This window comes from Protopterus annectens, chromosome 6.part0, assembly GCF_019279795.1.
Source record: "Protopterus annectens isolate FY-2018-M chromosome 6.part0, PAN1.0, whole genome shotgun sequence".
Taxonomy (NCBI): domain Eukaryota; kingdom Metazoa; phylum Chordata; order Ceratodontiformes; family Protopteridae; genus Protopterus; species Protopterus annectens.
In genome coordinates this window covers 1,163,462,560-1,163,478,174 of record NC_056737.1, presented here as the reverse complement: position 1 = coordinate 1,163,478,174, position 15,615 = coordinate 1,163,462,560, and positions in this window count along the sequence as shown.

The window sequence follows — 15,615 nt, the reverse complement described above, 5'->3', positions numbered from 1 at the left end:
TAGACCTACCACGACAACAAACCAAACACATAAACACACAAAAACATACTCGGAGGCTCTAAATAAAAATCTGCCTAAGCAGCAGAGACCTCCAAAGCAGACACCCAAGCAACCGATACCCCAAAACAAAACACGTGCAACACATAGCTCACAAAGCCAGTGTGCCGAACAGTCACAGCCCTTAAGGCTAAACAACACACCTGATACACTTGTAAACCCTCACCAAGAATGATGCCACAATATGAAGACAAGATGATAAATTTCAACAATTGGCTTAAGTGTTGGTGTCATTCAAAGGGGATCCAATGCCTGTCAGCCTGGGATGACATGCTCGACAAGCCACGATGCTTTGCTAGGGACGGCTTGCACCTGTCACCCCTTGGCTTTTGGATATTGGCAAAGGCTCTTGCTACCCCCATAGTGCCTTTTTTAGGCAAGGCTCAAAAGACAAACCCACTTCCATAGGTATCACAAGGGATAAGAAACTAAAAGTAATGCTACTCAACGCCAGAAGTCTAAACCTCAAGATGCATGCACTCGAAACTCTCCTTAGCATGGAGAACATCGATATCTGTGCAGTAACAGAAACCTGGTTCAAGGCTCCCGAGAGCACCCCAGCACTACCAGGTTATACCTCATACCATGCTTTTAGGCCCCAAAACTTGGACCGAACCACAAAGGAGGGAGTATCAATATTCATCAAAGATACCCACACCTCCAGGTTGGTGGCACAACGAGCATCAGAGACTATCCATGTGCAACTAACTGTGGGTAAAACTGCCTTCCAGTTTATAGCCTGCTACAGACCACCCTCCCAAACACAGGAACCCCACTTGGCCTTCCTGAGAATACTGGAAAATATGAAGGTCTCTCCAAACACCATTATATTGGGCGACTTCAACTACCCAAACATAGACTGGGAGCATTACTCTAGCTCCAACACCCTAGCCCAAAGGTTCCTAGAATTTATAAACTCAAATGCTATGGAACAACTTGTTACCACTCCCACAAGAGGGGAAAACATACTGGACCTGATCATCACCAACATGGGGACACTATGCTCCAGACCAGAAGTGTATCCTTCACTGGTAAGATCAGACCATAAATTAATCTCACTGGATATTCACATCCCGACCCCACCTCCTGCCCAGAAAACCACAGTGAAAAACTTCTCTAAAGCAAATTTCACACGGCTCAAAACCGAGGCGAAATCCTTCAAAGCCCCCGGGCCTGTGGAAAATACGGCCCAGACCGCAGAATCCTTTATAAACGCATTCTATGAACACCTTCAGGAATGCATGGATCATGCAATCCCATATAAAACCAAGACCCAATCCTCCAAAGGCAGATCTCCTGTCTGGTGGAGCCCAGCCATAAACAAACTATACAATAGAAGGAGGAAGCTACTACATGATAGAGCAAAATCCCAAAAAGGGAAGGCATCTCTGATCAGTATTAGCAAAAAACTACGGGCACTCATAAAATCGTCTAAGGCCAGCTTCGAGAGAAAAATTGCACAGGACACTAAGGATAACCACAAGGCTTTCTTTAGTTATGTTAAGAACCTGGGTGGGAATTCCCAGATATGCTCAGAATTAGTCCAAAATGACAAAAAATACACCGAGCCCACAGACATTGCCAACATCCTAGCTGACAGGTTCAGTGCAAACTTCTCCCCTCTCCCCACCAAAGGGCAAATATCTATCCCAACAGAGTGCTGCCCCCTGACATCTCAGATGCTCAGGTAAGAGCCGCCTTTCCAAAGCAAAAACACAGCATCAATGGGACCAGATGGTGTCCCGGCTCGTCCTACATGAACTCAAGAAGAGCTAAACCCAAACATAAAACTACTGTTCAATCTTAGCCTTACTACAGGATATGTACCCAAAGAGTGGCGTGCAGCAACAGTGGTCCCTCTCCACAAAGGTGGTGCCTCAACGGATCCTGGAAACTATCGCCCCATAAGCCTGACTAGCTTGGTCTGCAAAGCTATGGAAAGGATCATCATGGACCTCATAAATAAAGATATTGGGGACCTACAGACACTGGATCCTACCCAGTTTGGCTTTGTTAAGGGCAGATCCTGCCTCTTAAACCTGGTCGATTTCTTTGAAACAGTCACCAAGGCCATTGACGAGGGAAGGTGGTCCACACAGCCTACCCGGACCTCATAAAAGCCTTGATACAATACCCCACTCGGGCATTATAGATAAGCTCACCAGCTTAAATATAAACCCCTATGTCACTAGATGGGTTGCAAACTGGCTCAAGGACAGAACCCACATGGTTAGAATTGCTGGAGCCATGTCAGACTCCAAACCAGTTACAAGTGGCGTCCCACAAGGCTCAGTCCTGGGACCTCTCTTGTTCGGTATATATTTCTTGGTACAGGCCAACACGGAAGGACTGTGGCTGACCAAGTTCGCAGATGACTGCAAACTGGGCTCCATAATCAACTCTCCAGCCAACACAAGCATCCTCCAAAAGGGCCTCATAGAAACAGACAACTGGTGCCAGAGCCATGGCCTCAAGCTAAACGCCAAAAAGTGTATAGTCATCCCCTTTGGCAAAAACAAAGTGCCCACAAATTACCACATAGTTGGTAATCCATACAGAAGAAGTCATTAGGGACCTGGGGACCCAAGTTGATAGCAATCTCTCATTTGACAACCACGTGGCCAAAGTGGTTAGAAAAACATTTTATATAGCCCACCTAATCATGAAGGGATTCACATCTAGATCAGGGGAGGTCATCGTACCTCTTTACTCATCCCTCATCAGGCCCATAATTGAGTACAATACCCCTTTTGGGATGTACCTTACCAGACACCTGCAGCAACTGGAATGACCCCAAAAGTACCTCACCAAGAGGATCAAACGGCTCAAACAGATGCCATATGCTGCCCGGTTAAAGAAACTCCAGCTCTACTCAGTGGCATACCGTCTGCTCAGAGGCGATCTGTGCCTGACGTATAAAGCCATGTCCAACCCAGAATTAATGGACATGCTGCACCTCAGAAAATCCAAATCTCATCGAGCTACACGCTCGAGACTTGAACCTCAGCACTGAAATAAATAGGACATGCTGGAGGGACAGATTCATAACCCAGAGGCTCCCTTCACTCTGGAATAAAATCCCAGTCCAGGTTAGGCAGAGTCCCACATTGACTCTCTTCAAGAGGAATCTTGATGAGTGGATGGGAGATCATAGGTTTACGCCGGCTATCACTTCTGTGTCACTGTTAGACAGAGGCACAGTATACTAAACTCAAAAGGGGCATAGCAAAATTAATTTAAAATGGGTGGCGAAAGCCAAACACACTCTGGCTAGGCTTATAAATGCCCTAGGGCAGATAGCCTAGTATGAACCTATGAACCTATGAACCTATACATATATATATATATATATATATATATATATATATATATATATATATATATATATATATATATATATATATATATATATATATATATATATATATATATATGTATCCCTATCATATGAGTGAAACCTCATTTAACTGAAACTCATTTGACTGACACCATAAGACTGAAATTTCAAAAAATTTCAAAAGACTGAAAAGTCACTTGACTGAAACCCATGAGACTGTAACCCATAATACTCAATTTCAACTTATTACATTTTAAACTGGAACATATAAAACCAGACTAGGTGGGGGCTATGACCCCCACACCCCTCAATGTGGGGGGCTGTGCCCCCCCACCAACCTAACTATATATACTAACTTCAGGATCGCACTACAGTGGGGAAAATGTCATAGTAGTGGCAGCATGTGGACTACTATAAGGTACGTGAAAGGTATATGCCCTTTTCCCCACTGTAGTGCAATCCTGGAGTTAGTATATATAGTTAGGTGGTGTGTATGGGGAGCACAGTCCACCAACATTGGGGTGTGGGGGTGTAGCCTTCCATGTTGGGGGTGGTGGGGGTACAGCTCCCCATCTAGTCTGGTTTTATATGGTCTAGTTTACAATTTAGTATGTTAAAATTCAGAATTATGAGTTTCAGTCTTATGGGTTTCAGTTAAATGAGGTTTCTATCATATGATAGGGATCCATATATATATATATATATATATATATATATATATATATATATATATATATTTATATATATGGTTTGCAATCAAAATATTGAAAATCAGTTGAACGTCCTGCTCCTGTTTGAATATGGTAAGAGCAACAGTCGGTATGTCGACAGTCACGTGAACGGCAGAGAAGAAGGTCAATAGGGCAGAGAAATGCAGCATGTCTGTAAATGGCAACTGTCGACATTAAGATCGAAAACATACTGTTGATGCTATGTGTCAATCATCTGACCTCATTAATATTCATGAGGCGATGAAATGCATCGAGGATATCAATGTTCGCGGTTTTGAATTCCGTGATTTTGATAGTAAACCTATATACACATATGGATATATACATGCACATATAGAGAGAAACAGAGAGATACACACAAACATGCAGAGGGGCACACAGACACACACATACGCACAAGCACTGTAGACATTGGGCATAATGTACCAACCACAACATACATGTGGAAGATGCAAATACAAAAAGAAAAATCCATGGTATCCCTTGAAGTTTCAGAAAACCCAGTATGCAACCTATACTGGGTCAAAAACAAACCAAGCAGAAACTTTGCAGTGTGGAGAGTGTGAAGTTCACTCCATGAAATATGTTATGCACCTAGTTCACTAAAAAAATTTGAACTTTAAAATATGTACTACAAAATAATAAACTAGTAGGTAGTCCACAGTTGACTTAAAAATGGAATATCCATTTTTATATTCATTTTATCCAAATATAAAGTTTATGTGTTGCAATAAATAATATTCCATTTTTAACTCAGCTGTGGACTGCCTATTTTATTATTTTGTAGTACATATTTTAAAGTTTGAAGGGGGCAGAAGGGGGCATAGCTAGTGATCCTGTGCCAGCCTTCCCCAGAAGTGTCTGTGTGTTTGTATATAATTCAAATCTCAAAGTGTGTATGTGTGTGTGTGTGTGTGTGTGTGTGTGTGTGTGTGTGTGTGTGTGTGTGTGTGTGTGTGTGTGTGTGTGTGTGTGTGTCAGCTACTTGGGCAGGGACAGGAAGCACTGGTTGGACAGAGAGGGTGCCGGAAGTTTTGGCTTGGCCACTTGGCTGAGATCTTGACCCTATAGCTGTGCCAGTGGGGAGTCTAACTGGGGATCTGGAGAGAGAGAGGGAGAAACCAGCCCCCGACTGACTGTGATCTCTGTGTGCTCTTAAGGGAAATTGTACTTTACTGTGTATGTGTACCTGTCATCCTCCCAATGTGCACATCCCTGACTGGTGCTAGTGGTGAGGATTGAGGCTCCTTGATTACTGGGCCAGTGCATGGGCGTCACAAGCTTTATGAACGTTTTCTTTTCTACTACTCCCATTAGGCATAAGGTAATATTTACATCTACGTTTGTCTGGCAGTTAGCTCAGATTATTAAGCCTCCAAACTGTTAATAAACTGCTTAATGCAGTATACAAGCCTCCAAACTGTTAATAAACTGCTTAATGCAGTATACAAGCCTCCAAACTGTTAATAAACTGCTTAATGCAGTATACAAGCCTCCAAACTGTTAATAAACTGCTTGATGCAGTATACAAGCCTCCAAACTGTTAATAAACTGCTTGATGCAGTATACAAGCCTCCAAACTGTTAATAAACTGCTTGATGCAGTATACAAGATTTGATTCTTTCCACCTTCATTTACATACTGTGTGACTCTGAGCAATTCACTTAACCAGACAATGTTCCAGGGTCCCCTGTAGAAAGGGAAGCTTGTGTCCAGTAGGCCCACCTATTTTGACAAAGGTATAAATAAACATTTTCACATTGAAGACTTTCCTTACCGATGTTTGAAGGATGAATTTATATTGGTTTAGAAGATGCTAGTTCCAGTAATATTGTCTTTGTGTACTGCATTTGTGTTCCTTGCATCTTCACAAACCTTCCACTATGCCCATGGTAATCTTGTTTTACTAGAGTATAAAAATATATTACTGCCATGAGAAATAAAATGTTATCTATCTATTTGTGCAGCAGCTATTGGAGAAGATTAGTGTTCTGAATTGTTAATGAGCCAGTTACATTAGCCAGAGATAAAGGATTTGATTGCTAATACCCATTTGCCTTCTGTGCGACTCTGAGCAAGTCACTTAACCAGATAGTGCTCCTGGGTCACCTCTAAAAACAGACACTTGTGTCCAGTGAGCATACCTGGTTAACAAATGCATAACAATTTCTCACTGAAGACTTCAAGCAGTTGTTTATTCATTTCTATGACATCTTTTTTTTCTAACTAGCCATTAAATCACTCTAGTTAAAAAGGGATAATAAGTAGGACATAAAAACAATGCATGATAACTATAAGAACGAGTCACAAGAGGTTAGAAAAGACTGGATAATATAAATGGAAAGGCAGTATATAAACAAACAATGGGATAATATTTGTATGACTTCCAAGTATGCAACAAAATCTATAAGGTTTACGATTTTTGCATGGAAGTGTTTGCATAGGTATTTTTATACCCCAAGCTGACTTCAGAGAATTTTTCCACAGGTAAACAGAAAATGTTGAAGACATAATAAGAAAGACAGCGGTACTTAGGAACATGTTTTTTAGGGGATGTAGTGAGCTGCTAGATTTTAAAAATTACCTAGAGACTACTTTGTCAGAAAAGTTAGGGGACCAAATTATTGTAACTAAGGACATTTTTCTTTTGAGAGGAGATATGGAAACTCAGTTGCCTAGACATAGTAAAACCCAATAAGTTTAATATTGTTGACTGGCAAAAAGCAATTAGTAGAAAATGGAAATCTAAATCTAAACCAACCATAACAAAATTGTTCAGTTTTATAAAGGAAATAAAATAACTGGAGGTGGGATATTTAGAAAGAAGAATAAGCAAAGCACATTGAAATAATTTGAATCTAAGGGAACACTACATGCAAAATAGTGTTTAGCGGGAGAAGGAGTGAAAATTCACAGAAGGCAGGATTTGAGCCCTCTAAGTAATGCTAAGCTGAATACTAATTGTTAAGAAATAAACCACATATATATATACAGCTTGTGAAAAGGAAAAACCTATGCATCAGTTTGTTTACTTTTAAATACTTCTATGCATACTAATGCCACTGTGTAAAATATGAAGTTAATAAAGGTATTTAAAAAATAAATAGCCATGAAATCAGCAGGGGAACCAGAGGAATAGCTAAGGAAGAGTGAAAGGGTGGCTGCCCAAAAGGTATTATGGTGAGTGATTGGCAAATGGCCATTTTGTGGCAGTGCAATGCCAGCATCAACAAATGAATGCTGATACTGCATTTGTGGTCACAGTTGAAATTTTGAATCACTTTGTGAGTGGTATTTTAACAATGGCATCATAGCATGTTGCTTGCTACATTTGTAGCAAGCTGCTTGCTACAGCTTGCAACAAATGTAGCAAGCTGTTTGCTACAGGTTCAGAGTTGAATAGCTTTTTTTTGTCCTCAGCTTACAGTTGATGAGGGGGATCACCAGATCTGTGGGAAACCTCTTGTTTTTGGGAACAATGCTTCCTGTTATATTGAACTAAGTATCATTAAAACCTTTCATCACCCTCTACTAGTTGAAACTTTTCTTTGGCCTGTTTCCATGTTAATTGTTCCCTAGTAATATTTACCTGGTACCGATTTTTGATCAAGCTGTTTCTCTGTATCCATTTTAAGTAAATGTTCTGAGACACCTTTTCATCTTGAGTTTCCCTTATCAATATTTGCTTCTGTTTCCATAGCTGGCATTGAGTTGAACTTAAACTTATCCCCAAATGGTCACTTACTACTACTAGGGGATATAACCTCTTCTTTTCCTCATTCATAGGATCATAGGCTCATAGGAGGTTACTAGGCTATTGGCCCTGAGGCCCTTATAAGCATAGCCAAGAGTTTAGCCCATGTTTAGACAAATCAGCACCTGATGCCCCTGTTTAGTAGGGACATGGGTGGAAAACCAGGGGTATATTTTCTGTTTTCCATCCAGTTATCCAGGTTGTGCTTAAAAAGGGTTAAAGAGGTACTCTGCTTGATGTGGAGAGGGAGTCTATCAATAGATGGGGGAGTCTCTGGAACACAAATCTGTCCTGCCAACAAGTCTTGTTGATGTCACAGACCAGGTTGAGGCCACATGTGGGGGTTACTTGAGTGGAGATTGATTTGTGGATATGCAGCAGTCTCATCAAGATGGTATCCGTGATCTCCTTGTATGCCAGACAGAGGTCACCTCTGAGGAGTCTGTATGAAACTAAGTAGAGGGATAGGGAATTTAGTCTATCTGTGTATGGTAGATGTTTGAGGCCCTGGATTCTACTGGTGAGGCCCCAAGACCGAACCCTGGGGTATGCTGCTTGCTACAGGTCTACTGCTTGAGATGGCTTCCCCTATTTTGACTACATGGGTTCTATCAGTGAGCCAGTTTGCTACCCATCTGTTAACATATGGATTGATGCCTAGTTGAGAGAGTTAATCTATTATGCCTGAGTGGGAAATACTGTCAAAGGCTTTGGCCAGGTCAAGGTAGGCAGTGTGCACCATCTTCCCCTTGTCCATGGCTTTGGTGACTGTCTCAAAGAAGTCAATCAAATTTAACAGTCATTACCTCCCCTTGATGAAGCCAAACTGTGTGGGATCAGGTGTTTGGAGGTTGCCAGTGTCCTTGTTAATGAGGTCCATGATAATCCATTCCATGGCCTTGCAGGTCAGGCTAGTTAGGCTGATGAGTCTATACTTTCCTAGATTGGTGGATGCCCCACCTTTGTGTAAAGGGATGACGGTGGCTATCCTCCACTCAGCTGGGATAAAGCCAGTACTTAGGCTTTGGTTGAATAGGGTGCCTAATGGTGCTATGACTTCCTGTCTGAGTTCATGTCGGATGCAGCCTGGGTTGTTATCGGGTCCCATGGAGGCTGTATTTTTTGCCTTTGAGAGAGCAATGATGACTTGTTCCCTAGATGTAAGGGGAAGAGGGCAGGTACTGGGGATTTACTGATGGGGGGATGGGGGGGGGGGGTTGCTGAATCTGTCGGCCAGCAAGTTTGCTATATCTACGGCATTTGTATATGTAGTGTCCTTGACCACCAGTTCTGAAGAGATCTGGGTGCTTCCTTGGAAGTTGTGGACATATGTGAAGAAGGCCTTATGATTGTCTCTAGTAGATATGGCCAATTTGGACTTGAAGTTTGCTGTGGAGGATTTCAGTAATGCTCTTATTTGTTTGTTCAGGCTAAGGAGACATTCTTCCAATTTGGCACCTGCTCATTCTTGGTCTTGGACAGCAATTTTTTTTCCTTTTGTTATAGAGTTTATTTATTGCAGGTGTCCACCAGACAGGTTTACTTTTCCTTGCGTAGGATGATTTAGTCCTGTTGGGTATTCCTGATTCCATGCATCTGTATAAATGGTTGTATAGTGCTTTGGTGTAGTTTTGGATATTGGTGCCAGTTCCCAGATGGGGAGGGGGCTGTGAAGCTGTTTATACTATCCCTTAGGAGGCTGTAATCAGCTTTGAAGAAGTTTTTATGTCTGATAGCTAGAGGGGTTTGGGGGAGATGGTGACTTCGAAAGTGGTCACTTTGTGGTATGATCTTACCAGGGAGGATGATACTGTAGGGATGCTGCAGTGGTTATTCATGTTGGTTAATACCAAGTGCAAGATATTATCACCCCTTGTGGGGGTATTGATTAGCTGTTCCAAGGCATTTCCATTGACAAAATCAAGGAATCACTGTACATTTGTGTTCTGGCATGAGTAGTTCTTCCAATCTATGTTTGGGAAGTTAAAGTCACCCAGGATCAGAGTAAAGGTTTGAATCTTGATAGATTTGAACAAGTCCAAATAGGCGGATTGGGCTTCTTGAGTCAGATTTGGGGGCCGGTAGCTAGCTATGATTTGAATAGGGGTCTTGTCAGTGGTTAACTGCACCTGGAGTGTCTCCTGTACATCATGCTGTTTGACCAGCCTGGAGGTGTGTATGTCTTTAATGTATATTGAAACTCCACCTACGTTGGCTTTACTGCCCACAGTTTGGGGTCTGAATGTATGATAGGATGAGTAACTAGGTAAGACTGAGCGCTCTATGCAGCTTTGCACCAGGTTTCTGTGACTGTACAGATGTCAGTATTTTCCAGGTTTAGTAATGCTTGCAATGAGTGCAGTTTCATGTTTATACTCCTAGCATTTAGCAGCATGACCTTTAATTTGTGTTTTGTTGAAATGTTTATGTTGGTAGTTTTAACCTCATCATGTTTCCTAAAAAATTACTATAGGGGAGGTAAGAGCCTTTGCCAGAAGCCTGAAGTCCAGGTGAGACAGATGCAGGCCATCTCTGGCAAAGCATCGTGGTCTGTCAATCATATCTTCCCAGGCTGTCAGCTACTGGATCCCCCCTGGAATGACACCAGAAACGAAGCCAACTGTTAAAGTCAATCATTTTATGTTTGTATTGAGGCAACATTCTGGGTGATGGCAGAATGCTGCTTAAGGCTAGGGACATACCTGCCTGGGACACATAATCAGTGAGCTCACTAATGTCTCTCTTCATATAGTCCAGATAGGTATGTCTAAAGTCAGTCACGTCAACATGGAATATGACAGAGTCATAACAGTACCTGTTGTTGAGAGACTTGAGTGTGTGTGTGATATGGCCGATTCTGGCACCTGACAGACAACTAACCGTAACTTTTTCCTTATCCAGCCTGGTGAGAGGCACACCTGTGTGTCTCACAATGGAGTCTCCTATGACTAATATGTTGGCTTTATGGTGAAGCCTTAGTGGTTGTGAGACACAGGTGTATGGACTATGCGTAGTATGTGGTGTGGAGGTCTGTGGAGATCATGTGTGTTTTTGCCTTGGAGGTCTCCTTCGTTTGGGTATATTTATGTGGAGGACCACCGCATATGTAGGTGTATCTTGTGTAGGTGTGGGTGGTGCTTGAGGTGTAGTGATTGCGCTGATAACCTTTTCAGTGCTAGATATACTGGCTTGAGGGGGAGAGAGCTTGGACTCTAGGTTCTTAATGTAATTGCATCTCTCACAAATTGTGTTCCTAGGTGGTAGTGGTAGATGGTTGTCCATGTACATGAGACAGTTGCTACATTGTCTCAGGATGCCTGTATCAACCAGACTGGCAGGAGAAACTGTAGGAAATTGTCCATCCATATTTGTCAGAATCTGAGGGAGAAAGGCCAGGGAGAGCTAAGGAGTGGGCTTAAAGCCAAAGTGCTTAAACCAAAACTAGAAGCTTAGAATAACACTTAAGAATAACACTTAATTTAGAGAGGCTGTAAACAAGCAGTAATAAAATGCAACAGAAAAGATGCAGTTGAACACCTTAGAGAACAGGCAGCAAGTAGCAGGAAAAAGCAAAATGAAGTAACAGAGTAGTAGGAAGAAACACAAATTAGAAAAATATAAGCAGCTGAATAAAGTGTTTTTTTTTATAAAGTAAAAAGGGAGAGAGCAGGAACAGAAGATAATTCAAGGTTAAGGGACTAAGGGGTTTGGCATTCCCAAACTTTTCTATAGCAAACTTCACCTTACTTAAGACAGAGGTGGTAAGTTTCACATCCCCCACGTTAAAGGATAACAGTGTCCAAGATGCAGGAACATTTACAAATGCTCTCTATGAGCACCTACAAGGATGCATGGATCATGCCACCCCCAGCAAAACCAAGACTCACTCCCCTAAGAGAAGGAAACCAGTCTGGTGGACCCCTTTCATAAACAGGCTCTACAATAGAAGGAGGAAACTAGTTCAGAAAAAAAGCAAATCCCAAGAAGGAAAGACATCCCTGATCAGTACCAGTAAGAAACTAAGGTCCATCATAAAATCATCCAAGGGTAACTTCGAAAGAAAAATAGCCAAGGTTTCAAAAGATAACCACAAAGCCTTCTTTAGCTATGTCAAGAATATAAGTGGCAACTCGCTGATATGCTCTGAGCTAGTGCAAAATAGCACAAAATATACTGAACCTACTGATATTGCCAACATCCTAGCAGACAGAGTCAGTGAAAACCTCCCCCCCCTCACCCCCAAAAGGGCCTACAACAATACTGGAAAAGTGTAGTGTCCCGGAAATCACAGACGCACAGGTGAAAACAGCCCTTTCAAAAGCCAAAAGCACAGCATCAGTGGGGCCAGATGGTGTCCCAGGCTGCATCTTGCATGAACTACAGAACTAACTAATCCCCCAGCTAAACACACTGTTCAACCTCAGCCTGTTCACAGGCTATGTGCCCATAGAATGGTGCACAGCAACAGTTATTCCACTCCACAAAGGAGGAGCCACAACTGACCCTGGTAACTATTGCCCCATAAGTCTGACTAGCCTGGTCTGCAAGGCTATGGAGTGCATCATCATGGAACTCATTAACAAAGACATTGGGAACCTCCAAACACTTAACCTGACCCAGTTCAGCATTGTTAAGGGCAGATCATGCCTCCTAAACCTGGTTGACTTCTTTGAGACAGTCACCAAGGCCATAGATGAGGGGGAGGTGGTTCACACAGCCTACCTTGACATTGCCAAAGCTTTTGACACCATTCCCCACTCAGGAATTATCACCAGCCTGAACATAAACCCCTATGTCACGAGATAGGTTGCCAACTACAAAACAAATCCAGAAAAACTGCACACAAAGCTGGAGATTAAGCTGTCACCAAAGACAAATCTTTATTTTCCAACAGTTAGCGCTTTCGTCAGGTAATAATCACCTGACTTCATCAGACAACCTCTAAACAAGCTGAATTCTTTTTTATATAATATACAATTAACCAATAAATAAATAATCTGGTTAATTGATAAGAAAATTGTCAATTTAAAAAACACATTAAACTTTTTTAAAAATACACAGCACAGCAAGCAACGAAGACAGCCCTCTACAAATATACTAAAAAACTAACATGTGCTCATATATTTCTACACCTATATATACTTAAAACAAGAATCTGAACATAATATAGAATAAAAAATATTATGTATATGTATTATATGATAAAAAACCTATTTTAGCAAACAAAATAAAAAAATAATAAAAAGTGTATTACATAGATGAATCAGTTTCATATTTACAGGCATGCATAAGGGAATCTATGTTTTCCCAAATATAGTACTAGCGTATTTCAATAGATTATTGTAATACACTTTTTTATTTTTTTACTAAAATAGGTTTTTTATCATATAATACATATACATAATAATTTTTTATTCTATATTATGTTCAGATTCTTGTTTTAAGTATATATAGGTGTAGAAATATATGAGCACATGTTAGAAAAGTTTAATGTGTTTTTTTAATTGACAATTTTCTTATCAATTAACCAGATTATTTATTTATTGGTTAATTGTATATTATATGAAAAAGCATTCAACTTGTTTAGAGGTTGTCTGATGAAGTCAGGTGATTCACTGTTGGAAAATAAAGATTTGTCTTTGGTAACAGCTTGGTACCCAGTTTCGTGTGCAGTTTTTCTGGATGGGTTGCCAACTGGCTTACAGACAGAACTCACATGGTAAGAATAGTGGGCTCCAGGTCTGTCTCTAAACCAGTCACAAGTGGTGTCCCACAAGGCTCGGTCCTGGGACCCCTACTGTTCGGCATATACTTCTCAGAAGTACAAGCAAACACAGGAGGACTATGGCTAACCAAGTTCGCTGATGACTGCAAACTGGGAGCCATAATTGACTCTCTGGCTGACATGGACATTCGCCAAAAGGGCCTTACTGAGATGGACACCTGGTGTCAAAGTCATGGTCTCAAGCTAAATCCAAAAAAATTATTAGTCATCCCATTTGGGAAAAACAAAAGCACCCATGAATTACCACATAGGTGGCAGCCCCCTTAATACAGAAGAGGTAATAAGAGATCTGGGGACCCAGATAGATAGTAATCTCTCCTTTGACAATCATATTGCCAAAGTAGTTAGGAAATCCTTCTATGTAGCCTATCTAATTACTAAAGGATTTGCATCTAGAAATAAAGAGGTTATAGTGCCCCTCTACTCATCACTCATCAGACCCATCATAGAGTACAATGCCCCATTTGGGATGTACCTCACAAGATACTTCCAACAGCTGGAAAGACCACAAAAGTACCTCACCAGGAGGATTACTGGCCTCAAACATATGTCCTATGCAGCCTGAATGGAAAAACTCCAGCTGTACTCAGTGGCATATCGCTTACTCAGAGGTGATCTCTGCCTGACTTACAAAGCCATGTCCAACTCAGAATTGATGGACATGCTCCACCTAAAGAAATCCAAGTCACTGCGAGCCATTCATTCTAGTGAGCTAAACCTCACCACAACAATAAATAGAACATGCTGGAGGGACTGATTCCTGTCACAGAGACTCCCCATGCTTTGGAACAAAATTCCTAACTACATTAGGCAGAGCCCCTCACTAACACTCTTCAAGAGAAACCTTGATGAGTGGATGGGTAACAGAAAATACACCCCTGGGATCACTTCATTGGCTCTTCTTGACAGAGGCTCAGTTAATTAATCAATGGGGTGGCAAAAGCTGACACACTCTGGCTAGGCTTATAAATGCCCTCAGGCAGATAGCCTAGTACCTACCTATGAACCTATGAACCTATAAATGATCTCTGTATTAGGAAGAATGAGCTAAAAAGATGGGACTGGGAGGAGTGTCCCAGATCAAATTTACAGTAGGAGCAGGCAACTGCAAAAGCCACCAACTTTAAGAACACAACAGCAATAGGGTGGGAGAAAAAAAGTTTCAGCACAGATCAGAAAACAATGTCAGCAAATATCTAAATAATTCAGTCAAGCAAAAATAAAGACACTGCAGAACTCTGAAGTGCCAAAAAATATACTTATCAGCTCTATATTTCTAGATTGTTTGAGAAGCACTCTCAGTCAGAACACAAAGAGATTCTAGCAATGATGTGCAGGAATTTAAAAAAAGGAAATATTTTTATACCAGCAAGCCTTGAGACAATCAGTTAACACAAAAGCTGTTAGACCAGTTTTACCAACTTTAAGAACATAACAGTAATAAGGTGGGAGAAAAAAGTTTCAGCACAGATCAGAAAACAATACCAGCAAATATATAAATAATTCAGGCAAGCAAAAGTAAAGACAGCTCTATATTTCCAAATTGTTTGAGAAGCACCTTCAGTCAGAACAGAAGGAGATTCTAGCAATGACATGCAGGAATTTGGTCAACAGTGTTCTCTCAAAAGTATAGTAGTCTGGCAATTTTCATACACAAGATAACAATGCCCTTCCAAGTAGGATCATTATTGCATGCGTTTAAACATCATTATAACCCCCCTTCTTCTTATTTCCTACATGGGGTCAGGGTGTCATGTCACTTATTGTCATCTCTCCCTACTCATTGCCACTCTATTACCTTCTTTGACAGTCATGCTTGATTGTCACAGGATTTCTCTCATGCAATCTCCCCAGATCTTTGCTGGATGTCCTTGTTTCCTCTTGCCTTCTTCTTGTATGTCCCAATTCTTTTTCACCAGATTGTCTTCTGCTTTTCTACACATGTGCCTGA